Source organism: Lissotriton vulgaris, chromosome 3_2, assembly GCF_964263255.1.
Source record: "Lissotriton vulgaris chromosome 3_2, aLisVul1.2, whole genome shotgun sequence".
Lineage (NCBI taxonomy): Eukaryota > Metazoa > Chordata > Amphibia > Caudata > Salamandridae > Lissotriton > Lissotriton vulgaris.
Window position 1 is genome coordinate 142,825,561 of NC_141690.1, and position 25,158 is coordinate 142,850,718.

A 25,158-nucleotide genomic window follows, 5' to 3' on the forward strand; every position below is an offset into this window, starting at 1 on the left:
TGCACAAATCCATCTGAATCACTGCTGGAGGACTCCCTTGCAGTCATTGTTTTAGATCAGGAAAGTATGAGTTCAAAATTCACAAAACACCTCTTGCTTTCTCCAAGTGCAAATCAATAGTGAGAGAAATGGGTGGGTTTCTCTAAATTTAGAAAAAAATAATTATTGAACCAATGAAAAGTGTTATTTACAGGTCACATGACCATGGGCTTCATCATTATGAAACCAAAACTGTTATGAACCAATGAAAAGTGTTATTTTCTGGTCACATGAGCCGACGCGCTTACGCGACGCGCCTCGGGGCGCGGCCAGAGGCGCGCCGCGTAAGCGTGTCAGACGCCTACGTTGCACGATCGTATTCGCTCGAGTGCTTCCGGGTGCGCTTACGCCGTGCGTATCACGCGGTCGCGGCTACGCGATACGTCACGATCATGTTTTCGTTTGCGATATTGGCGCTCACGGGACGCTCCCCGGAGCGCGCCCCGGAGCGCTTTTCAGAAATACGCTTTTCGGGGCGCTCCCCGAGGCGCGCTCCGAGAGCGCTCCCCCCAAAAATTAAAAAAAAAATGGGATAATTGTAGGGACAGGTAGCCCTATTCTAAAGTGGTTTGTAAAAAAATTAACTTTAGAAAAATATGTATTGTGCTACATTGGGCTTAATATATGTTAGAGCCAAAATGAAGCCCAAATGTAGCCTAAAGTAGCCCAATGTAGCCCAAAGATGGCCACCAGAGACTAAAAATTGTAAATGTAGCCCAAATTTCAACTAGATGTAGCCCAACTGTAGCCCAATGACAGAATGTACCAGAGTGTTAAAAAGAACAACTAGAGTGCTAACAGTCTTATTTATAAAGTGAAACTTATAGTTAGGAATTAGCATTAAAAAAACCTATGAAATTCACTGAAAAAACCATAGGTTTCACACCAGTTATAGTTAGGAATTAGCATTTAAAAAACCTATGAAATTCACTGAAAAAACCATAGGTTTCACACCGGTTATAGTTAGGAATTAGCATTTAAAAAACCTATTAAATTCACTGAAAAAACCGTAGGTTTCACACCAGTTATAGTTAGCTGGAAATTTTACTGATATAAAACCATTGAAATTCCCACGTTATAGTTAGTCGGACTCACTATAACTTGCGCGTGCAATGCACTGCTGATGACATCACATATTACATCACTCATGACATGGTCAGTGACATCACTCATGACATCACTGATGACACCATCCTTGTGACACAGTGACAGACCTCCTCTCAGTGTAAAGTAACCCTTGAGACACATATTCAAAAATAGAAACTGAAATTTTTAAAAAATGGACATACCTATATCAGTTACAACAAGCAATTCTGTACTTCCACTATCTATATACTCATCCACTCATTCACCAACAGTTCTATATAGTCACTCATACATATACTCACTCATCATATGAAGAGATACACCTATACATTCTGTTACACACCGACATTCATCCAAAAGTTACTCACACACATATTCACACGTGCAAATAAACTATTGAACAACCATTTATTTGAATATAGAGTTATACACACACTTCCACCTTACTTCTATTGAAAATTACACATATTTATTCTCTTAAACAATCACTTATAGAAACACATACTTATTTAAACAGGAAATCTTACAATCTCTTACTCTCACATATACTCACTTATATACATCAATATTCATATATACTAGATTAAAACATATGTAGTTACTGATAAAGACACTAGTGAGACAGTCATTCACTCACTAACAAACACATATAGACACTCATCCACCCATACAGTCCTGTACATATGCTGTCTTCAAAACACATACAAACAAAGAGTCAGTCACTCATGCATCTATGTGCTAAGTAATACCTCCACCAAACCATATAGACACTCATACTAATACTAATAAAAATATCAAATAACCCATATACATACGCATGTAGCTACTTATCAACACATGTAGCCACTTATACACAAAGTGAAACACTAATATATGTATTTAAATATTTAAACATAACTCACTAATATTTATTTTTCAGAAAGACACATATTCACTGGACGGTGTCATCAGTGATGTAATGAGTGATGTCACTGACCATGTCATGAGTGATGTAATATGTGATGTCATCAGCAGTGCATTGCACGCGCAAGTTATAGTGAGTCCGACTAACTATAACGTGGGAATTTCAATGGTTTTATATCAGTAAAATTTCCAGCTAACTATAACTGGTGTGAAACCTATGGTTTTTTCAGTGAATTTATATATATATATATATATATATATATATATATATATATATATATATATATATATATATATATATATATATATATATATATATAATTATAAATCAAATTACAGCCACTTCCAATCAGGGATATGACGGCACTCCTTGGAGTGTTTTAAAATTGTTTTATAACGTGAGCGCATTTCGATTGCTCCAGATAACCTTGTTCACGGCTGGGTTTGCCATCTAGTGTGCTGTATTAATACTTTGGTTATGGGGAAAAGTACAAATGTAACCCTGTAAAGGGATGATACAATTCAGTCTCAAATTATGTACAAGCACAGATGCATGTGACTGATTAAAACCAATCATGTACATTATTAACATTATTTGCTCTTCACTTGTGGCACTACTTTCACAATCTATGTTCTAGAGTGTCAATTCAAATTGCAATATATAGGCAGCACCACATTGGCCACCAAGAAGAGGGTCCTTGTACATATGAGAGCTATCAGCAACAGGGACCCCTACTACCCTGTGGCAAGGCACTTTGCGGAAAACCACCTCTCTAATAATTCCCTCCTTACATACTATACCATAAAACAGATAGCGCAGAACCACAGAGGAAGGAATAGAGTGCTACAGCAAGGCAAAAGAGAGTCGTGGCATAATCATTAATATGCAAACCAAAAGCCCAGACAGACTTAACCAAGATGAGGAAATGAGTTATCACCTTCATACATAGTTTTCTATGGTGTATCCTATACTACAGAAATAGTCCTTTGTCTCATGTAACCTGTTTCAATGAATTTCAATTGTTATTTGTTATCTGTCGCCTTGCATTGAAGTGCTCTGTCCAACAACGTATCACATAGACTGTAATATAATCTGCAGATTTCTGCAGGTTCCCAGATATTTTGATGCAGTGGTATTGTGTTACCTTGTTAGTGTGTACTCTATCCAATGTTTGATGATGCATCTTATCCCATACTGTGAAGGTAACTCATGGTTTTCTTCTTTTTAAACACAGGAGAAAAGCAACGGGTCACTTTAGAGAAATCTGCTTCTACAAACAGTACTTCTTCTTCCCGCTAATCTTTTCTTCGTCATCACTACAGTGGAGGGCATCACTGGACAGATAAGAAATCTTTTATTTTATAATGAAATTTCATTTTTATTATGAATTTTACTCCAATACTCTTATAGGGTAGGAAGATCCACGTGGAATAATTTCACTTTAGTTTTTAATATATACTCTGCAAACCACAAATCCTTCAAAGGCATATTAATATACCGGCCACCTGATTCTAAAACTGGGTTTTTAGACTCCCTGGGCTCGCTGCTAGAAGAAGGGCTGTGTTTAGAGTCCTTCTCAATGTTGGGAGACTTCAATTTTCATCTTGAAAACTTTACTGATCCCGACACGACTAGGTTGGAACAAATCATGGGCGTAGGAGGCCTTAAACAACTGGTGATGTCTCCTACACATGAAAAAGGTCATACCCTGGATGGTATATATTCCAACAATAAAGATTTAGCTGGTATCTCAGCCCTCCCGATCTTGTGGTCTGATCACTGTGCAATTAAGTTTGAACTAAACAGCTTTTTGGCTTACTCTTCCGGCCTGACACAGAGACAGGAGATCGTAACTAGAGCGTGGGGCAAATTGGATGTTAAGAGTCTTGAAAACTCTCTAAAAACCTCAATGTATTGGATTTGGAGGAGGCATCGCCTCTTCACAATAAATGGCTTTCCAGTGCCTGTGACCAGTTAGTTCCCCACAAAAAATGGATACCTAAACTAGCCTCTCTCACTGCTCCCTTGTATTCAGAAGAGCTTAGGGCCAAGAAATTGGTCTGCAAGCACTCCGAAAGGAGATGGCGTAAACATTATGCAGAATCTGACAAGGTAAAGTATAAAACTTGCATCTCTAACTATAAGCAATCACTTTTAAAAGCAAAAAAAGAGTACTTTTCACTGCAAATAACTAAGGCTGAATCCATTTCAAAAGAACTTTTTAAAACTATTACCAAATTGTCGAGTCCTAATACTCCTAAGAAACAGGGTGACCCAGAATTCTGGAATAAAATTGCAGAATTTTTTAGACTTAAAATAGAAACCATATTTTCATCTCTGACTGGTTTGATCAAAAAGAATCAGACCAATTCCAATATAAAGGAAGCGGATATAATGAGCCCCTTTGTGGTGCCTCTCGACCACTTTACTTCCTTGGAGAGGTTAGACACAATTAAACTGCTGAATTTGATTAAATCCCCTGACCAGTTTGGATCATTAAGCGAATCCCAGACATAATTGGAACTGCACTTACACCTTTGCTTAATGCAGTTCTATAGTCTGGAATTTTTCCTAAAATGTGGAAGAAAGCTTCAGTTCTTCCATTACTGAAGAAACTTTCACTGGACCCCAAGGATCCCAATACCTATAGACTGATTTCAAGGCTCACACTGCCAGCCAAACTACTGGAAAATGAAATGAATAGCCAACTCCGTGACTTTCTTTCTCTTAACAACTCTCTGGACCCATCGCAATATGGGTTCAGAGCTTTTCACAGCACTGAACTAGCCTTGCTAAAATCTACAGAGGAAATCAGAGAGGTCGTGGATAGGGGAGGAAATGCTATACTAATCCTATTGGACCTATCCGCGGCCTTTGACATGGTTCATCATAAGGTATTGTTAAATCGACTATCTGAAATAGGTGTAAAGGGATCGCTTGGAAATTGATACAATCGTTCCTGTCGGGTAGGTCACAGACTGTAGACCTAGACGGTAACACCTCAGAACCTTTTTCACTTCTTTGTGGGGTGCCACAGGGCTCGGCTCTTAGCTCTACGCTTTTCGAAATCTATGTGGCACCTCTGGCTGGAATCATTAGGTCATTTGGGTTCCAGCTCACCTCCTACGCTGACGACACACAAATTGTGTTGTCGCTGACGGAGGGAGTGGAAAAGGAGGCAGGCGATCGTTTCCATGACTGTATGAGCTCCATCTCAGCCTGGATATCCTCCAATTGTCTAAAACTTAATTTGGCTAAGACCGAGGTTTTACAATTTGGCAATAATCCACGGGTGTGGACGCCAGAGTGGAGGCCGGAGGAGCTGGGCTTGTGTCCACTACCTTCAAAAAAGCCAAAAATCTCGGTGTCGTGGTGGGTAATAAACTCACCTTGGGGGACAAAGTGAATATGGTGACTTCAGCATGTTTTATGGTACTTAGAATAATCAAGAAAATTATGTTCTTCCTGACTGAGAGCAACCTGAAGACTGTGGTGGCAGCACTTATAATGTCGCGTCTGGACTATTGCAACAGTTTATATCTCAATGTTCAAAAACAAGACATGAACAGGTTGCAATTGGTCCAGAACGCAGCAGCCAGAATGCTGACCGGAACACCCAGGTTTGCCTCTGTCAAAGGAGAACTTGAGAAACTGCACTGGCTTCCAATACAATTAAGATCATGCTTTAAAGCACTTTGGGCTAGATGTAGGTAATTCCTATTTACCTACTCTTAAATACCGAATTTTACCGAATCGGTATTTAAGAGTAGGTAAATAGGAAGGGGGCAGATGTAGGTAATTCTTATTTTAGAATTACCGAATCTGTAAGATTCGGTATTTACCGATTCGGTAAATACCGAATCGGTATTTCCTATTGATTGCTATGGGCCTTGAAGCCCATAGCAATCAATGGGAAATACCGATTCGGTATTTACCGAATCGGTAAATACCAAATCCTGCAAGGGTGCAGGGGGTGTCACTTTGACACCCTCTAGCACCCCAAGTACAGGCTTGTGTGACATGTGGCACACATACATGCCCTAAGGGCATGTCTGTGTGTCACATGGCACAGGTGTGCATGCACAGATGTGCATGCACACCTGAATTCGGTATTTTACCACATAATAGGATTGTGTGGTAAAATAGCGACTCTTAAGGGCCTGAAGCACTGATTACAGTGCCACCTACATCTTGATTTACAGAATCGGTAAATTTACTGATTCGGTATTTTACCGATTCTGTAAATTTACCGAATCGGTAAATATACCGATTCTGTAAATAAAATGCCCCCTACATGCCAAATCCCAAATACCGGTCGGTAATGGCCGAAATCGGCCGTTACCGGCCGGTAATTGGCGACCTACATCTGGCCCTTTGTATTGTCTTTAAGGCTGTCATTAGGACAGGTCCTGAGTTTCTCAAATGTAAACTTTACTGGTACGTCCCAGGCAGAACACTACGATTGACTCTAAACTAGTGCATACTCCCCCTTTTAAAAGAACTAATTGGGGAGGTAGAAGTTTTTTTCATTGCGCCTCAAAAGCATGGAATGAACTTCCGCTCCAACTCAGAAATGCTCCAGATCTCATCTCCTTTCATAAGGGCCTGAAGACATGGTCTTTCTCTTACTACTAGGCCTTCTGCTCCTCAGGTAACCAGTACTTAGCACCAGGACACCCTAGGGTAACTGTGCACTCTATAAGTATAAATAACGTAACATAACATAACTGCTTCACAGTCACTAGATCTCAACCCCCCCCCCTTTGTTGTGGAATTTTGGTTTATGAATGGGCCTCTCTTGGCAGTCATCAACCAGAGTGATAGATGGCATCCTTTTCTATCCCATCTGCACATGTACATCACATGAGGAACCTTGGGTAGGCCACTCCCCCCCACTTGGCTCTAGGCACTGCCAGACAACAGGGAGCGCCAGCTGAGTACGCTGTCCGAGACCACCAGATAGGCAGCCAAAACCGGCACAATGCAGCGATTTTCCCCTTATGGATGCCTAGTAGAACTTACAGTCTTTGGTGTTTCCTTGGCTTACGCGGTGCCTACCATCCAACTCAATACCAGCACTATGTCGTGCATTTTTCCGGGATGTAACAGGGGCCTATCTGTACTGGCACTTGCCACATAGAATCAAAGGGGCAGTCACAGGCTGATGTGGCATACCAATTTGTTATACCATTGATTCACATTTAATGACATATAGGTTGTTTCAACAATTTGTGAGATGATTTGTAATATTTGAATTGATGAAAATATTTAAAATATTTGGATTTGATAAAGTTTTCTTTTCCTTTGCAAATCAATAACTGTCAAAAATCGTGAATGGTGACCTGACTAGGTTCTGCCTCGCATCTACTAGGGCGAGGGGAGACGGAAGGATATATATATAACCTACTGGCGGTTGCCAGTAGGTAGTTACAGTTACAACCTAGTTTCCATAGGAAAAGCATTTTTTGATTTGCTAATAACTTTGGCGTCATTTGATGAATCTTTGCGAAATTCTCATTAAAAAAAAGTCTATCCAGGTCAGCTCCTATCCTGAAAGTTTGGGGGTGATGCGTCAAGCGGGTGCTGAGAAAAATGGGGGGTCCCAAAACATGTTTTCCCCATGTTAATTTCCATAGGAAATTTTGCGACTAGATACAGCCCGAGCTGCTGAACGGAATTTCCCCAAATCTGGCAGAAAGGTAGAGTTTGGTTCAGAAAGCGACCTTTTTCTTTTAAATGGTGTAAATCCGTTCAGTAGTTTTTGAGAAATTCAAAAAATAAGAGTAAAAAATCAATTTCCCATAGGAAACTTTGTGCAAGGTTACAGGCGAAACTACTGAACGGAATTACCCCAAATCTAGCAAAAAGGTAGTGCTTGAATCAGAAAGTTACCTTTTTTTTAAAAGGGCTAAATCTGGTCAGTAGTTGCTGAGAAATTAGAAAAATAAAAGTTTCGATATCTGGGCGGAGCCTAAGTCCCGAACACAAGCTTCGCTGTGATTGGCTGCCAACACTCCAAACCAGGAAGTGTTAGCAGCCATCTTGTGACCCGGTAGAAGCGAGTCACCAAAAAAATGAGAAACAAAGGTATTAAACAAGAGAAGGGGGTAGGGTAGAAACACCCTGACCCGCTAGGCATGCTTAGGGGGTCCCAGAAGGACCCCCAGGGCCAAAGAAAGCATTTTTATAAAAAGAATTGGCGCAATTCGTGCTGGGGTCGCGGGTTACCGCGTTTATTTTAATGAGACCCCGAAGTGGGCTATGTCCCGGGGGCATTTCTTAAAAACAATAGCGGGGGCTCCCTGGGGCTACGGGGTCTCGCTGGGGTCCCCGCAATCCCGGGTCTTCACTCATTTAGGGAGGGGGGTTGCGCTGCCCCCGTCTGGAGCCCTCCATGTGCTTATAACTTTGGCGTTGTTTGACGAATGTTTACGAAATTTTCCAAAAAGTTTCTCTTTTATGATCAGCTCCTATCTTGAAAGTTTAGGGGTGATTGGCCAAGGGGGGGGCTGAGCAAAAAGGGGGGTCCCATAACGTGTTTTCTCAATGCATTTTCCATAGGAAACATTAGACAAGGCTACAGGTCAAACTACTGAAAGGAATGAGGCCAAATTTGGCAGGGAGAAAGGTCTTGGTCCAGAAAGCGCGCTTTTGTTGAAATGGTGTAAATCCGTTCAGTGGTTTTTGAGATATTAAAAGAAAAAAATATATCTTTATCTGGTCAGTGCCTAACTTCGAGCACAAGCTTGGCTCTGATTGGCTGCTAACACTTGAAAGCAGGAAGTGTCCTCTGATTGGCCACTAACACTTCAAACCAGGAAGTGTTACCAGCCATCTTGTGCTTTGCATCAAGTGAAAATATAAAGAAAGGTCCCGGGGAAAATTTTATAAACTGGAGCTCTGTGTTATTATGATATGGACGCAGTGAAGGTTTAAGATTTATTAACAATAAAGGAGAAACAGATGAGCGCCAGGCAGAACGACTTCTACTCCAGGACACCAGTAGGAATATAACCCTTTCACGCTCCCTCTGCCCAACATCACCACTTTAGAAGCCAGTCCGTCGGCTCGCAGCTCTCTACCTTTGCGAGCTAGTACGATACTGTGCCTCTAAGTCTGCGAGCTACTATGCTGCTGTTCCTTTGGGAGCTGATGGCCCATAGTTCTCACTCCGCGAGTGGAGACTACGGTCCGCAGTTGTCCCTCTGCGAGCCTGGGTGCGAACTGTCTATAAGTCACACTATATGAGCTTTGAAAAGCCATTTTGTGATTCAGTCCGTCAGCTGGTATCCGTCCGAGGCATATCTGAAAACATACCGGAGCTCTGTCTGTGAGAGATACCCCTTTCATGCTGCGTCTCCCCGCATCAGCAGGTAGTGCACCCTCTTCCCACATCACCTGCATACCTCCAACAACCTTCTTGGGCCCGCAAGTCTCCCTCTGTGAACCACTTGTCGGCTCACAGCTCTTCGGGTGTGAGTTCTCGGGTCCACAGTTGTATCTGTGAAGGCAAGAGTGGAAATATACTGCAGGTCTCTCTCTGCGAGACACCCTCTTCATGCTCCCTCTTCCCACATCACTGTTCCACAGGTATCTCTTTGGAAGCCGACGGCCCGCACCTTTCCCTATACCAATCGGCCCGCAGGTGTTCCTCTCCGAGCTGGCCCGCACCTCTCCCTCTGCGAACTGACAGGCTGCTGCTCTCCTTCTATGAGCCAGCCAGTCAGCTCTCAGTTCTTCATCTACGAGCCAGCCCGCCGGCTCATAAGTCTCTAAGAATAGATGCAATGGAGGCAACGATCATGCAGATCGGACACCGAACACTGCTCCGAAATCCCCCAGCAGGAGCTCCTTGTCCGCCATCCTTCCTCACCCCTACCCCCCACAAACAAAAGTGACAGTCACGTTAGGGAATCTGGAACATAAAAAATTGGGTAATTTTGTTAAATTGCTAATAAGAATATGCTTGTGAGGTTGGGTAAATAAGAATCTTAGTCATGTATGGATTAACATATTAAACATTTTATTATAACAAAACAACAACAAATAAAACTATGTACAGCCATGGCGTGTCCTCGCTGGAGCATTTGTGAATCACAGCCTGCAAAACAAAAAGAAAAATAAGATTGTGTGTCATGCGTCCAGCAAAGGAGAAAGAGAAAGAGTGAGAGAGAGGAAGAGAGAGAGAAAGAAAGAAAGAGTGAGTGAGAGAGAGAGAGAGAGAGAGAGAGGAAGACAGATAAAGAGGGAGAGAGAGAAAGAGTGAGATACAAGGAAGAGAGAAAGAGAGAAATAGTGTGAGAGAGAGGAAGAGAGAAAGAGTGAGAGAGAAAGAGTGAGAGAGAAGAAGACAGAGAAAGAGAGAACAGTGAGAGAGAGAGAGGAAGACAGAGAAAGAGATAAAGAGTGAGAGAGAGAAAAAGAGTAAGGTACAAGGAAAAGAGAAAGAGAGAAAGTGTGAGAGAGAGAGAGAAAGAGTGAGAGAGAGGAAAGAGAGAGAGAGAAAGAGTGAGAGAGAGGAAGAGAGAGAGAGAAAGAAAGAATGAGAGAGAGGGGAAGAGATAGAGAAAGAGAGACAGTGTGTGAGAGAGAAAGGAAGAGAGGGAGTGTTGACACTGGAGAAAATCTTCGGAGCTCACCTTTGTACCACCAGTGTGTCTCCAACCACTTGCCGGGACAAAGTGCACCCTCAAGTTTAGTGATCTGAAAGATAGTATAGAATTAGCAATTACAGAGTACATACAACTGCACATGCGTAATTCTCTGTTTCGCCAATGCGCACTCAGGCTCATGCACCGCATCCACTCCCACTGCTCAGAGGTGTGTGTGCACTCTTGTGCGCCCGGGGTGGTGCACACTATCTACTTCTACCACCCAGAGGTGACTGTCCGCTGCTACAGAAAGAAGTCTCTCTGCTCACCTTCCGCCACCGACGTGTGTCCACCACTTGCCGAAGAAACTTTTGCAGATGTTGTCAGGATGGCCACGCATCATCACAGGTTCTACACGCGTTCAGCTCTGGTGGGTTTGGGGGTGTGGGGGAGGGAGAGGGGACGTCGATTTGTGAATCACAGCCTGTTAGATAAAAAGCAAGATAAGATTGTGCGTCATGCGTTTATTAAAGAATAGAGGAAGAGAGAGAGAAAGAAAGAGTGAGAGGAAAACAGAGAGAAAGAGAGAAACAGTGAGAGTGAGAGGAAGAGAGAGAGAATAAGAAAGAGATAGTGAGAGGAAGATAGAGAAAGAGTGAGAGAGACGAAGAGAGAGAAACAGTGAAAGAGAGGAAGAGAGGAAGAGAGAGAGAAAGAAAGAGTGTGAGAAAGAGTAAGAGAGAAACAGAGGAAGAGTGTGAGAGAAAGAGAGAGAGAAAGAGTGAGAGAGAAAGAGATAAACAGTGTGAGAGAGAGGAAGAGAGAAAAAAGAAAGAAAGAGTGAGCAGAAGACAGAGAGAAAGAGAGAAACAGTGAGAGTGAGAGGAAGAAAAAGAAAGAAAGTGAGAGGAAGAGAGAGAAAAAGAGGGAGAAAGACGAAGAGAGAGAGAAACATTGAGGGAGAGGAAGAGAGAGAAAGAGTGTGAGAAAGAGGAACAGAGAAACAGAGGAAGAGTGAGAGAGAAAGAGAGAGAGAGGAAGAGAGAGAGAAAGTAAGAAAGTGTAAGAGGAAGAGAGAGAGAAAGAGTGTGAGGGAGAGAAAGAAAGAGATGAGGAGGGACACTGAGTGCCCACACCATGGGCAAAACCTTCACAGCTCAACTTTATGCCACCGCTCTGTCTCCAACCACGTGCCGGGACCTAGTGGAACTCTCAAGCTCCCACATCTGAAACATAGTACAGAATTAGTAATGGCAGAGTATATACGACTGCGTACGCCTAAATCGCTGTGCCGCCTTTCTGCATCCAGGCTGCTGTACCCCATCCACTCCCGCCGCCCTGAGGTATCTGCCCACCGCTGCGCACCCAGGCCTCATTGCTCACCTTTAAATGGACAGGGCACCCTTCACATCATGCGGCTCCGCTCTGCAAGCCAACAAGTCTCACATTTGGTGCTGAGTCGTGATATCGCCATGGCAGAGGACATACTAGTGCACCTATCATCATTGCAGGTTGTACACCCATTCAGTCCTTGCGGTGCCACTAACTCAGTGATAAGTGAGGCCACACACATGGCGGTTGGCCCTCGCTGTTGGCCTCAGGCCTACACTGCAGTGCAGCAGGGCACACAAAATATGAGATGTCCGGATCACCGGGACAGGCCATCAACATGGCAGTGTGCCTCTGCCGGCCACAGTGGATGTGGTGCGAGCAACTCTAAAATGGCGTAGAGCACGTGCGCCCTGTCTTTTTTATTAGTAGGGTCACGTGTCCTGTGACGCCTGTGCTGGATGGGTGGGGTGTAGGTGTATACCAGCCGTGAGGGAGTGGCTGTGGCATACTAACAACTAGAAGTGTGACCAGCAGATCACTACAATGAAAATCTGGTCCATGTAGCATTGTTGTCCTTTACTGTAAGCATAAGCGGAGTGGGCTGGCCTGGCATATGCCAGTCCTGTGTGAGGCTGTGAAGAATGACTCTGGAGCTATGGGCGTGGCTCCGTCGTGAGCTCTATGAGGAATTAACTGATGCGGGCAGTGTTGCCACATTAGGCTAGATCACGCACAATTGGGCTATATTTTTCCCGGTTGTGCGGTAAAATTTTGGTTTGTGTTAGTTGCCAGATTATAAATATATATACAGCGCCCCAGCAAAGTAGTATGTTAAAGCGCTTTATTGGACAAATACTTACTTGGCAGCCTGCTGCAACATCAATTCCAATGCATTCACCACCTGCGTGATGCTGTCCCTGCCCCTCCTTCCTTACAGTAGCAATATTGGGCTACTTTTGGGCTACTTTTTGGTTGGCTTTGGGCTGGAGAATGCTTAAAAAATCTGGCAACACTAGATGCGGGTGTCCGTGTTGTAGTGCTGCCGTCACCCTGGTCGTACGCGCCAATGCGTCACTCTGTGAGCCAAATCCCACAACATTGCCAACATGAAAGGTACGGGGAATCACTGACCCTACATTCAGCCATAGTTCCACACAAGAAAGATGGTGGACATGACACATCTGTGTGGATATGAATGTTTATTGGACATTCAGTGGAGCGTTGGAGCTGTAGCAATACAGGGCCATGCAAAGCCCACATTTTTGTTTTTGGCACATGTAGGGCAGTCAATTAGAGACAAGACCGTTGTCAGAGTTAGGCTGCGCCAATATATGTACTTATACAATCACTCCGCCAATCCCCACACACTTATAAATTCACTATACACTCTCCTTGCAGTACTCTAATGATCCAGTCTCTACATATGTACTTGTTCAATGACCGAGACAAAGATACATAACCAGAGTTTTCCCCCACTGTCAAAGGTAAGTAGGTTGCATACACTGTCGAAAGCACAATGTAAAGTGGTAGGGCCCAGGGGCAGCATGTTACATACATAATGAACACAGGGACACAGATAGATAGTGGAATTGGGTACGGGCACGTTCGCTCGACTCCTTTTAATTAGCTGGCTCACATGCCCAGTGATGTCTGTGCTGGATGTGTGTGGGGTGAGTGTAAGTCAGCCCTCAGGGAATGGTTGGTGCTGGCAACAAGTACAACAGTAATCATTGGATCAGACACAGAGATTCAATCATAAAGGGTCAATGATTTGTGCTGCAGTAAGGTAGGTATTAGTATATTTGGGGAAACCCAATAAACCCTTGTAGGCTTGGGCAAAGTAAATGATTGAGGTAAGAGGTGTCTATAAGGGATTTTGTTTTCTGGACTGAGTATATATAATTTTAAAAAATCACTTCCAGGATTCGTGAATCAATTGAACCTGACTGTATCCATAGGATAACTAATGTATTTCAATGTTGTTCACAATAATACATTCAATGAAGAGCAAAAGGAGGAGAATGTAAAATTAAAAAAGCACACAACAAACTGATTATATATAGAGAAAAATGGGGATATATAGAAATTAATCAAAGTATAAAAGTCATGAAAGGCTGTACATATGAATTCACAGATCAATTCATAACAAAGCATCAACTCCGTTAATTGATGAGGAAAAACCAGTTCATAAATGTAAAGAAGGTTTCTTCCAGTGCACAAAAGCTGTGGAGATGATGTTATTGGTCGATGTTTCGGTCTTCCTTGTTGTCATCTATGAGACCATCATCAGGACTATTGTTTTTTCAAAAAGAAAGCCCCTTGAAGTAACTGGGCACAAATTGCCACTGGTCTCCAAAATGAACATTATTTTCTCTTGAATCCAGGAGATCTGAAATGGTAATACTAATCACTCAGTATTACAGAAGTTTTAATTCCAATGGTAGCCGCAATTGAAAGGGCCAAAGACGTGGTAGGAATCTCACGATCAGCAGTTAGACCTTCCGCAGTGGCGAGTAGACCTCTAACGAGTAGACCTCGTTAGAGGTCTACTCGCCACTGCGGAAGGTCTAACTGCCGATGATAAGTGGTGCACTGAGATGATACGTGGTCCGGGCGGGCCGCACTGGTAGCAATGTCTTTTGTCTAATGCATTCTGCCTTAATAAGGCCACGTGGCGTTGACTTGTGATGCACTGAGTTAGTGGTACCTTTGGCGCTCAGTGTGTGCACCCTGCGATGATGCATGCTCTGGGCGGGCCGTACTGGGACCAATGTGTCTTGCGTACTGGACTGCGTTATCTGCAATCGCCACTCCATCTGAATTGTGAGCCCTGCAGTCCGCAGTGTAGATTGAAGGCAGTAGTCTGTACAGACATAAGTCTGCGGTGATGTGTCGCTAGGTTCACAGGAGGCCTGTGTCGAGGAGGCCGGCGGTCACGGTGGCAGCCACATGGCAGGGTGAGGTCCGCCGCTCTGGAAACGCTTTGGCCTTCACACAAGTGAACCACGCCCAGAGCCCCGGCCTATTTATTCATACTCCTACGCTAGAGTGGCGTACATTGGACCAGCCCACTCCGCTTCAGTTTACAGGGGGGGGACAACAAAGCTACATGACTGAGATCTCCTCCACTGCCTGAGGTAACATGGTTGTGTCTATTGTCCTCAACACTACAAACATCCGCAGTATATGTCCACATGGAGAGGTTTGTGCTTTGTACAGTTAGGTCTGTCCAGCACATCACAGCTACACTTGGCATTCTGTGCATTATTATTGATGGGTGACTTGGTTGCCACATCTCCCAACATTCAACTATTGTGTGGCTGAGGGACCAAGCCGTTTTTGGAAGGTCAGCTGTCCTGTTCTGCGCTGCCTCGTGGTAGTAGGGAGGGGGGTGGTCTGGGGGGGACATCCTGAGGCTGGGAGCAGTGGGTCTTGTGGCCTTCTTGGATGTCGGAGCTGCATGATCAGTAACTCTATGACATGTGTTGGTCTTTAGATGTGATTCTGGGCTGGGCTCCCTTTCACACTGTAGGTAGTCGTTCTGCTTTACACCAGTAAAAGGCAGATGTTAAATTCCTACTGCTAACTCAGCTTATCACCTGTTTTTGGATCGCACCCCAGATTTGGCTGCTCGTTGAAAATATCAGGAAGTGGTGCTTTTGTGTTATTTTTGCATGGGAATGCCTACTCTGCATATTATTACCGTTAGTTGTTGCTCTCATTTGTGGCAAGTTTTTTTGTCGGAAGCTATTGCCGGAAAACTGGGGATATTGGCTGTTTTCACTAGGTTGAGAATGGAATGATAATTTTAAATCACTGAAAAAACTGTAGGTTTCAGGGACGCTATAGTAACAAATTAGCATTTAAAAAACCTTTGAAAATCACTGAAAAAAACATAGGTTTCAGGGACGTTATAGTTAGTTGGGCATTTTACTCGTACAAAACCATAGAAATTCTGCCGTTATAGTTAGTTGAGCTAACTATTACCCGCGCCCCCGCAATACACTGCTGATGACATCACATATTACATCATTCATGACATGGTCAGTGACATCACTGATGACATCTCAAATGACATCACTGATGACATCATCCAGTGACTGTGTGTTACTGTAAAGTTTAAGTATGTTTTATATATATATTGGCTAAAGTGTATTGAAGAATGAGTGGGTGTATAAGTGTCTGGATGGAGGATTTAGTCGGTGCGTGACTGACTGTATAAGTGAGTAATTAAATGTGTCTTACTGAATGCATGTGTTAGAGACTAAACTGTGTGAAAAGATAAACAAAAGATTCTCAGAAATGAATGTTGATTTGAATGTTTTTAGTTTTCAAAACATGAATTCTTAATATTGGCCTTCTGTTATCGCTTCAAATGAACATGTTGAAGTATTCCATCATACATCATCATTGTTGTTACGTATAGATTCCATCCCTATGCTTTTCGGCACTGGGCCTTCGTCAGTGGAATATCTATAACAAACGTAAACACCCACAATAACTCATAGGGAATTGCCACTCAATAAACCACCATCACTGATACATGCTACATGTGGCGTAATTCAAGGGGGGCCGGGTGTTCTCTGTGCAATTATTTGCGAACGAGTGCTTGTGAATGACTCTTCGTTAAAATCGAAAACGTGAACTGGTGTCCAGAGTAACAGAAATCAACATTAGTTTCTGAGTATCTTTTGTTTATCTTCACTGTTATTGACAGCACCTAACCACCAGTGCCCAGAAAGACACTTCCACAGTGGTGGAGGTGCTACCTGGATATTGTATATTACGCTCGCAAGCGAGGAACGATTTTCTGGAGCACAGCATACCAATTAATTTCATAATAAAACTTTCGCAGTGCACGATCTTACTCTTTTTTTTCTTCTTTTTTTTAATGTTTATTGTGACCATAGTCTTTAAACAGGTGCAAGAGGCAGTATCACAAGTTTAAAATATTCACATAAAAGGCAATAAAACATTGTAAAAAATAATCCAATATTGGTTAAGACTCTTACACACCCTTATACGTTTTCCAACGCCAATAAAATTACATTTAAAATAAAACTTATTATTACATAAAAACACATTCATTTCCTTTAATTCAAGTATATTTTCATTAATTTAAAATTCATACAGTCGTACAGATTATTCCTGGTTTCTTAGTACACTCAGTACCACCTTCATATATTTTCCAAGGGCAATTGCAATGTCAATAGTGGGTATTTCAGTTAATAGGTTGGCCGCCTGCGCCCTAGTTCTTATAACGTGTTTTAAGAACACAGGACGCAGCCACAATTTCCGCTGTTCCAGTAATGTCAAACAATCAAGTAGGATATGTACCAGGTCTCCTTTGCATCCCAGACTACACCTACAGCACCCTTTCTGGTCTAGCATTTTTGCTTTCAGATCTTTGTTTGTTAACAATGGATTGATCCCAATCCGCAACCTTAATATCTCCTGCCTATAGCCGCGGTTAGGTAGGATGTCTAGATAGGGAAACCAATTATCGTTTGACCAAGAGTTCATCATGTGTGCTACTGATTTTTTCTTCACTAAGTAACCCATATCATTCTTTCTGGATACTTCCTTCCCATTAAATTTCAGCTCACTCTTGGTACAGTCTAATTGATGCGTTTCCTGGTTCACCTCTACCTTTAGCCTTTTGCAAACTTGCATCAATCTTTCCCTACATGCTTTTGCCCATTTTAGGTCACTATTTTGAATTTCATTCCTACACCATTGTGCCACTTTTTGCCCAACTGTATCTTCAAAACGTTTCCAAAGTCTGATTATTGCCATTTGTGTTTGTATCTCCCAAGACTTTGTGCCTATTTCTGTTCTTATAGCTTGGACCATAGATGATTGTGGGAGAGATAGAAGGCTTTTTAGGCATTTCCCTTCCACCAAGTCCCAGGCTCCCTTACCGCTCAAATAAAGGATTTCTGCTCCGTACAGGACTTGGGGGGGATCATTGCCTCAAAAGCTCTTAGCGTTGGTCGGTGTGACATATCTCCATAATCCCTATTAAACATTTTTAGGCCACATATTGAAGTGTGTGCTTTTGCTTTTTGTGTTTCCAGATGAGTGCACCAGTTTAGTGTTTTATCAAACCATATACCTAGGTAGCAATACTCATTGACCGTGTCGAGTTTAAGCTCACCTAGATACCAATTAAACCTGCTTGCCTTTTTACCAAAGCATAGGATTTTTGTTTTATCTAGGTTAACTGTTAGAAATTTGCTAGCACAATATGCATTGAAGGCGTTAAGCTTTCTTTGGAGGCCTCTCTCAGTCTGGTCTACTATTACCAGATCGTCTGCATAGAGTAAGCAGGGCACCTTGTTTCCGTCCATTCTGGGACTTGCACTACCCTCGACCTCTAAATAGGCCAGGAGGTCTGACAGAAATATGGAGAATAGCTGTGGAGCCAGAACGCAACCCTGTCTTAGGCCGTTGGCAATGGGTATTTTTTGCGTCAGTGATCCCACGGTATCCCTGATGACTTGCGCCCAGTTTCCTCTGTGTAATTCCTTTATTATAGTCAGTAGGTCTTTGGGAATGTTTACCTTCATTAGAGTTTCCCATAGGCAGATTCGATCTACTGAATCGAAGGCTGCTCGGAAGTCAACGAAACAACAGCATAACTTGCCGTTTTGTTCCGTTGACTTCTTTGCCATAGCCCACAATGCAAATCCATGATCTATCGTGGAGTGCCCCTCTCTAAATCCTCCCTGTTCTATGGGTACAATTTGAGACTCCTTTACCCATGCGTTAAGTTGGTTCAGTACAATTTTTTAAAAAACTTTCTCTCCTATGTCTAGGAGGTTAATCAGTCGGTAGTTTTGAGGTGCCTCCATGCTCCCTATCTTATGGATTGGCCTGATTATTGCGCCCTTCCAATTAGGTGGCATTATACCTTCTGTTAGTATTATATGGAACATCTGTGCAAAAAATCTTGCCCACCACTTTACTTCTGACTTCAGTATTTTTGCAGGAAGATTGTCGGATCCTGCCGCACGAGTTAACTTCAGTTCTCTTATTGTATGCTCCACTTGCTTTTCATTGAACTTAGATTTAAGATCTTCTGATATTTCCTGCCATTTTTGGATCTCTACATGATCTCGAGGAGCTCTTACCCCGTACAATTCCCTTATGTACTCCTCCCATGCTGCCTCACTAACTACACATTTTATTTCTCCATCTGTTGGGCCAATTGCTGCCTTTACCATTTTCCAAAATTGTCTTAGGTTTTTTTCTTCAATTGCTTCTAACAGGTTTGACCAACATTTCTCTTTATATGACCCTTTTGCGTCATTTACCATTCTTTTAAATTCTCTTTTCAACTTGTTTATGTGTTCCTGTCTCTCCTGGATGAAGTTCTTTTTTTGCTTTCTTTGTGCTGCCCTTATATCCCTTTTTTTAGATTGGCACTCGACAGAAAACCATTTTACTCGGCTGGGCGGTTTTACACTATTATATTTATCCCTTTTTAATTCTATTCTTAGACACTGGACCACTTCATCTAACTTTTCTATGAACCATTCCAAATTTTTATTCTCAAAATTTTCGGGTTCAATTGTAATTTGCATAGCCTTCAGTTTTTCCTGGTATTCCTCCGTAAGTCGTGTAGTCACACGTTTAGGGTACTCAACCTCCTGGGGGATCACTTTGTCTCTGGGCATTTTTCTTCCCCCAAATATTGTTAGGTACAGTAGATTATGGTCGCTAACCTCTTTTTGTTCTATCTTAAAATCCCGTACTAGGGGGAAATTCCAGGCTTGTATAAACATGTAGTCGATTGGGCAGTTCTGTAAGCCTATTTTAAAGGTCTTCCCTGCTGGGCAATCTGTCTTCATTCTACCATTCAGACATTGGAGACCCCTACCTCCTAGAAAGTGTACTAATTCCGATTCCTGTTTCAAGATCTCCCCTACTGGAAAGCTAGCATGATTTATTCCATACACCTCTAACAGTTCTCTATTCCAGACGTCAGCCTTCTTTGGGTTTAATTTGTGGTTAAAATCCCCCATAATTATCAGTATATCCGATGCATATTTTTCTAGTAAGATGTTGCCGTCTTCTTTAAAAAACCTCATCTCATTCTCATACTCTGCTCCATTATCCCACTGCATGTATACATTCATCACAGTCAACATTTTGTATTTCGTTTCCACAGTCAACAGTTCTAGTCTACAGGCTTGAACCCATTTTCATTTCATTTTCAACGGTGTTACTTTTCTCAGTACTTTTGTTGAAACCAGTGTCATTAGTCCCCCCGAAGGGCGGCCAAATCTTTTTTTCGTGGCTGGGCGACTTAATTGTAGATATCCCTCGATGATTGGGGTTTCGTCGCATGTCCAGGTCTCTTGTAGGCAGGCAATTTCCACTTTATTTAGTATTTCCTTTATATATTCTCGCTTTATCTCATTGCCTAACCCGTTTACATTCCATGTTAGGAGACCTAGACTTTGTGGCACCCCCCCCATCCTATTCTACCTCACTCAAGCCACCCTCTTCTACCTCTTCCTCCGTATAGCTCTCGTTAGGGTCTCCCACACGGCTACTACATAGAGACCAGTTATCCCATGAGGCTTCATTTCCTGTATTATCTATTACTATATACGAGTTTCCTTCGTTATCTCTGTATAATTTCACTTGTCTCCTCCCTAGACCTGCATGATATTTTAAGAAGGTACTATCTAAGGGGACTTTTACTTCCCTCTCTGGAATTATCCTTATTCCCAGTTGGTTTATCTCACTAGTGGCTTTCAGGATTGCCTTTTTTACCAGGTCTGAATGAAGTGACACTTTCGTTATTTCCTTACCATTTCTATTCTCTATAAAACCAATTTGCCTAAGGTCATTTGTGCTGATCCCACTCAGGCTACTGCATTTAGCGAAGGCGGTCAAAATCTGTGCCCTATTTAGGGGGTTCATTTTTCTAACCATCTTTCCCCTTTTCCCTGCCTGTATCTGATCCAAATATACCCATTTATTGTTATCCATCTCTTGTACTTTCTTGGGAGTTTCATATTTTTGCTGTCTGCCCTTTGTTCTCCTGATCTGCAACCCTTTGCTTTCCGCACCGGATAGTGCCTGTAACTGTGGGCTGTCAACTCTATGGCCACTTTTGGGTTGTCCTGAGGCTATCCTTACTTTCTGCTTTACAGTATGAGATGTTATGTGTTTCTCCTTTACCTCCTTACTTCTCCAATGTTTCCTTGGTTCTATCGGGGTCTTTGTTGTTTTAAACTCCGATTGCAAAGGTCTAGTCGGTACGTAGATCGGAGCTGATGCATTTAGGCCTGACTGTGCCTCCCCCTTTAGTTTCTTCCCTTTTCTCTTTGTTGTTAAGTTTGGGCCCGGCTTCTTTCCAACCCTATTCCTAGTGGGGGCCACTGCATACACACCACGCCTTTTTATCAGCATAGGGCATCTGGAGATATATACGTTATCTAATGCCTCAGCAGATTCATTTGTTATACTTTGTTCTGTGGGTTGGGGTGTCCCTACAAGATTTACCACTGCTACCTCTGCCGGTTCATTCTCTACACTTTCATCAATGAGCGGTGCTGTAGCTATTGGGTTTAACATATTTGGCATTTGGCTCTTTATCCCCACTAGCTCCTCTTCAATCTTTTTTAAGTACAATTTCTGAGCTTTCATCACTCCATTATTTGAAAGTGTTACTTCTAGGATTCCTTGTAATATCTTCTGTAACATCAATATTAGATCCACCAGAGATGATGTGGGTGTTACAGAAAGATCCGAGTCCAGTGTGTTGTTTCTTTTTGGGTTTACATGGTGACCAGTTCTTATAACGTCTTGCTGTGATAGAATTTTTTGGGCGTTTTGGTGCTGCAGGGGTTGGTCTGGCGCGCCTCCCCAGACGTAGCTCTGGCTCTGACTTACATTTCCCCTTTGCCCTTCGTCTCCCGATGATTGCACCGAGAACATTTTTGGTGATGATGAGAGACGAGGCGCTGATATGTGAAGGTTTTGACTCAAGAGCGTCAGGTTTATCGATATGGGGTCCTCCCTTCCTTCCTCTATATCGGGAGGTTCTTCTTCGGGGTGTTCTCCCATATCTTTCTTTATCTGGTTCACAACTGCTGCCTCTGTCTTTTCTCCGCCCTCCGCACCATATTCCTCCACGTCTTCCTCGTGTTCCAGGTTTATTACTGGCTCTATAGATTTGTAGTGTTTCCCTACAAAGTCCTTTATAGATTTGGAAACTGCCATGACATCTTTCTGTTTAGAAGTTGTTGGAATACAGTCCATTTTAGCCTGCTGGGCTTTTTTAATTACCCTTTTAACTTTTCTTTTCTTGCCTCGCCCCTTGCTGTTGTCCATGATGGAGACTTGGCTTTCCTGGCTCTCTTCCAGTGATATTGAGCCCTCCAATAATTTACTCTTCCCTGGGCTATCGTCTTTGCGCAATTTTTGCCCTCTTTTCGGTGCCATTTCTTAGGTTTTTGTTACCCTAATCTGTAGTACTGCTATTATTAGTTTCTCAGTTTTTGTTCAAAATTTACTTTTTATTTTTAAAAGTAAGTATATTCTTTCACTTACCTCTGTTGTGCCTTGTATCCACCAGCCTGCCTTGCCGCACTTATTATCCTCTCATACGGTGTCTCCCCTGCTTTTCCCTGTACTTGCTCTCCTTTTACTGCTCCAGTTCTGTGGCCGGGATACTAAGATCGCACCTTCGATTCTTGGCTCCTTACTCCTTCAGGTGCCTCAGGTGTAGTCTTATTTTCGGTCCAATGGGCACTTCTGTGGAGTTGTACAGATTCTGCTGGCCGGACCCCCCCCCCCTACTGCTGTCCCGCTGTCGGCGTGCCTCTGCTGGTTCCTGGCAACGCCGATTTCCGTGCGGGCACCCCCTCTGTTTTGCTTCCACGGGGGTGGGGGGTTGAGGGGCGGCTAGATGGTGTCTCTTCTGGCTGGCAGACACGCGCTCCAAGTTCTGCGCGGCGTCTCGGGAAGTTTTGCGGGTGCAGAAAGCCGAATGCCGGCGTCTTCAATTTTCCGGCTTATAACCGGCATTCTGCGGACCAGCAGCCCCACGCAGCCCCACGCTCCGTGCTTCGTGGTTTGTGCGTTCCGCGTGGCTGGGGGGGTGGGGGGAGTCTCGGGGGGGTCTCACGGGTGAAAACTGCACGATGTCGGCGTCCTCAGCTTCTTCAGCGGTCAGCGCTCCGGAGTCTGCGCTCTGCGCTCGATTTTTCGGTCTGGCTGTGGCAAGGCAAGGCGCGGCTAGGCGACAACAGAGTGCACGATCTTACTCCATTGTCTAAACTGTGTGAATGTCTGTATCAGTCTGTCTATTGCTGTGTAAGCTGCTTCATCGGTTTGTGAGTAGCTACATGAGTGTCTATATGGGTTATTGATTGGTTGCCTGAGTATTTGTATGGGTGGCTGTGTGTGGGTGGGTGGGTGGGAGGTGTGTGACTCTGTGCATAGATGTGCGAGTACTTCATTCACTGGGTGTATGGGTTCAAGAGTGCATGTGGAAACAGCTGTATGGGTGGGTGAATGTGATGGGTGTGCTGTTGAGTAAATGGATATCTCAGTGCTACATGTTCAAGTAACTACATATGTAAAAGTCAGTGTAGGTGAGAGTTGAAGTATATAAATGACTATACATGAGAGTCAGTGATTGTGAGAGTGGCTTATGGATGAGTGTGTACTTTTATCAGTGATTGTATAAGAGAGTAAGTATATGTTCTTTTCTGTATGAACAAGTGAGGTTGTGTGTTCTGGGCTTTAACTCCACACACCACAAAAAGATGCAATTAGATTTGTTTATTTTTTTGACTTTGGGTCCATGGAAGAGCTGTAAATTCATGCTTGTGGACCTTTGCACAACAGTCTAGATATTTCTAGATTTTGTATTCTTTTAAGCCTGCCAAAACACATTTTTATGCCAATTTCTCAAAAACCACTGAACAGATTTACACTAAACCAATCCAAGGAATTTTGTTAAGTTAAATTCTACAATTAGGTCACGTTTGGCATAATTCTGATCAGCCTTTTTTCTTAGTAAAGATTCCCATGGGACTTAAAATGGGAAATATCATTTTTTTACACCCCCTTTTTTGCCCATTTCCACTCTTTAACTGGATCTACACGAAACATGCCATGTCAAACCCAAATTGGATAGTGTTTTTGGTAAGAACATTTTGTGCATATTTAGCGAATAGCATCAAAGTTAAGCTTACTTTTCAATGAGAATTCTGGTTTTACCACAACTATAGAGGCACTATCACCACCACTAATGTAGTATTAAAACTATATAAAGGTTATTATTTATTATGGTCCTACATTGTCATCCTATGTTCTACATTGTCATCCTGGGGTACTTGGGATCTTCCCAAGCCACTCGGCCTTTGCCTTCATGGCCCATGATGTCAACAGAATCCCTCAATGGCAATATTGGACCACAGTACTCAGTTATCTGTTTTGTATCCACTCTTTCGATCACCATCTTGTGAAGAGTAGGAGCCTTGAGTAGTTGGTATTTGGAATGATTTCCAGCTCTGACAAATTGTAGATAATCATCAGCATGAGATTCCAGGACTTTATTCTGACTCAGCTGAGAAAGAAGAACTGGAAAAGAACACCCAGGGGTATATTCACAAGAACGAGTGATAACTACTGCAAGAGTAGCGTAACGCAACATTCAACATCGCAGCCCATCGCAGGACATTAACCCTGTGTCATAGTGGAATTCACAACAATGTGGAACAACCACTGGTGGGAGATACTTCTCCCGCCTTGCCGTCAAGACATGGAACACCCTCCCACTGAGCATAAAACAGACCCAAGTCCTGCTGACCTTCAGGAGGACACTAAAGACCTGGCTGTTCGATCAGTAGCGGCACCCACCTCCCCCCACCCAGGGCCTTGAGACCCTTATGGGTATGTAGTGCGCTTAACAAATGACTGATTGATTGATTGATTGGAAGCATGCGATAGTCATCAGATAACACGTCAAAAATCAGCGAGAAAATCAACACCACGTAGCAAAAATGTGAAACGCGAACGCAAATAAAATGCCATGAAGCTAATCACGGTACAAAAAACAGAGAAACCAGCCACAGGCCTGAAAATCCCACGCGTCTGATGGGAAAATGCACAATAAAAGAAAGAAAAAAAATAAACATTTCAAACTGCGTCGCACCATGGATGCACCCGGACCGAGTG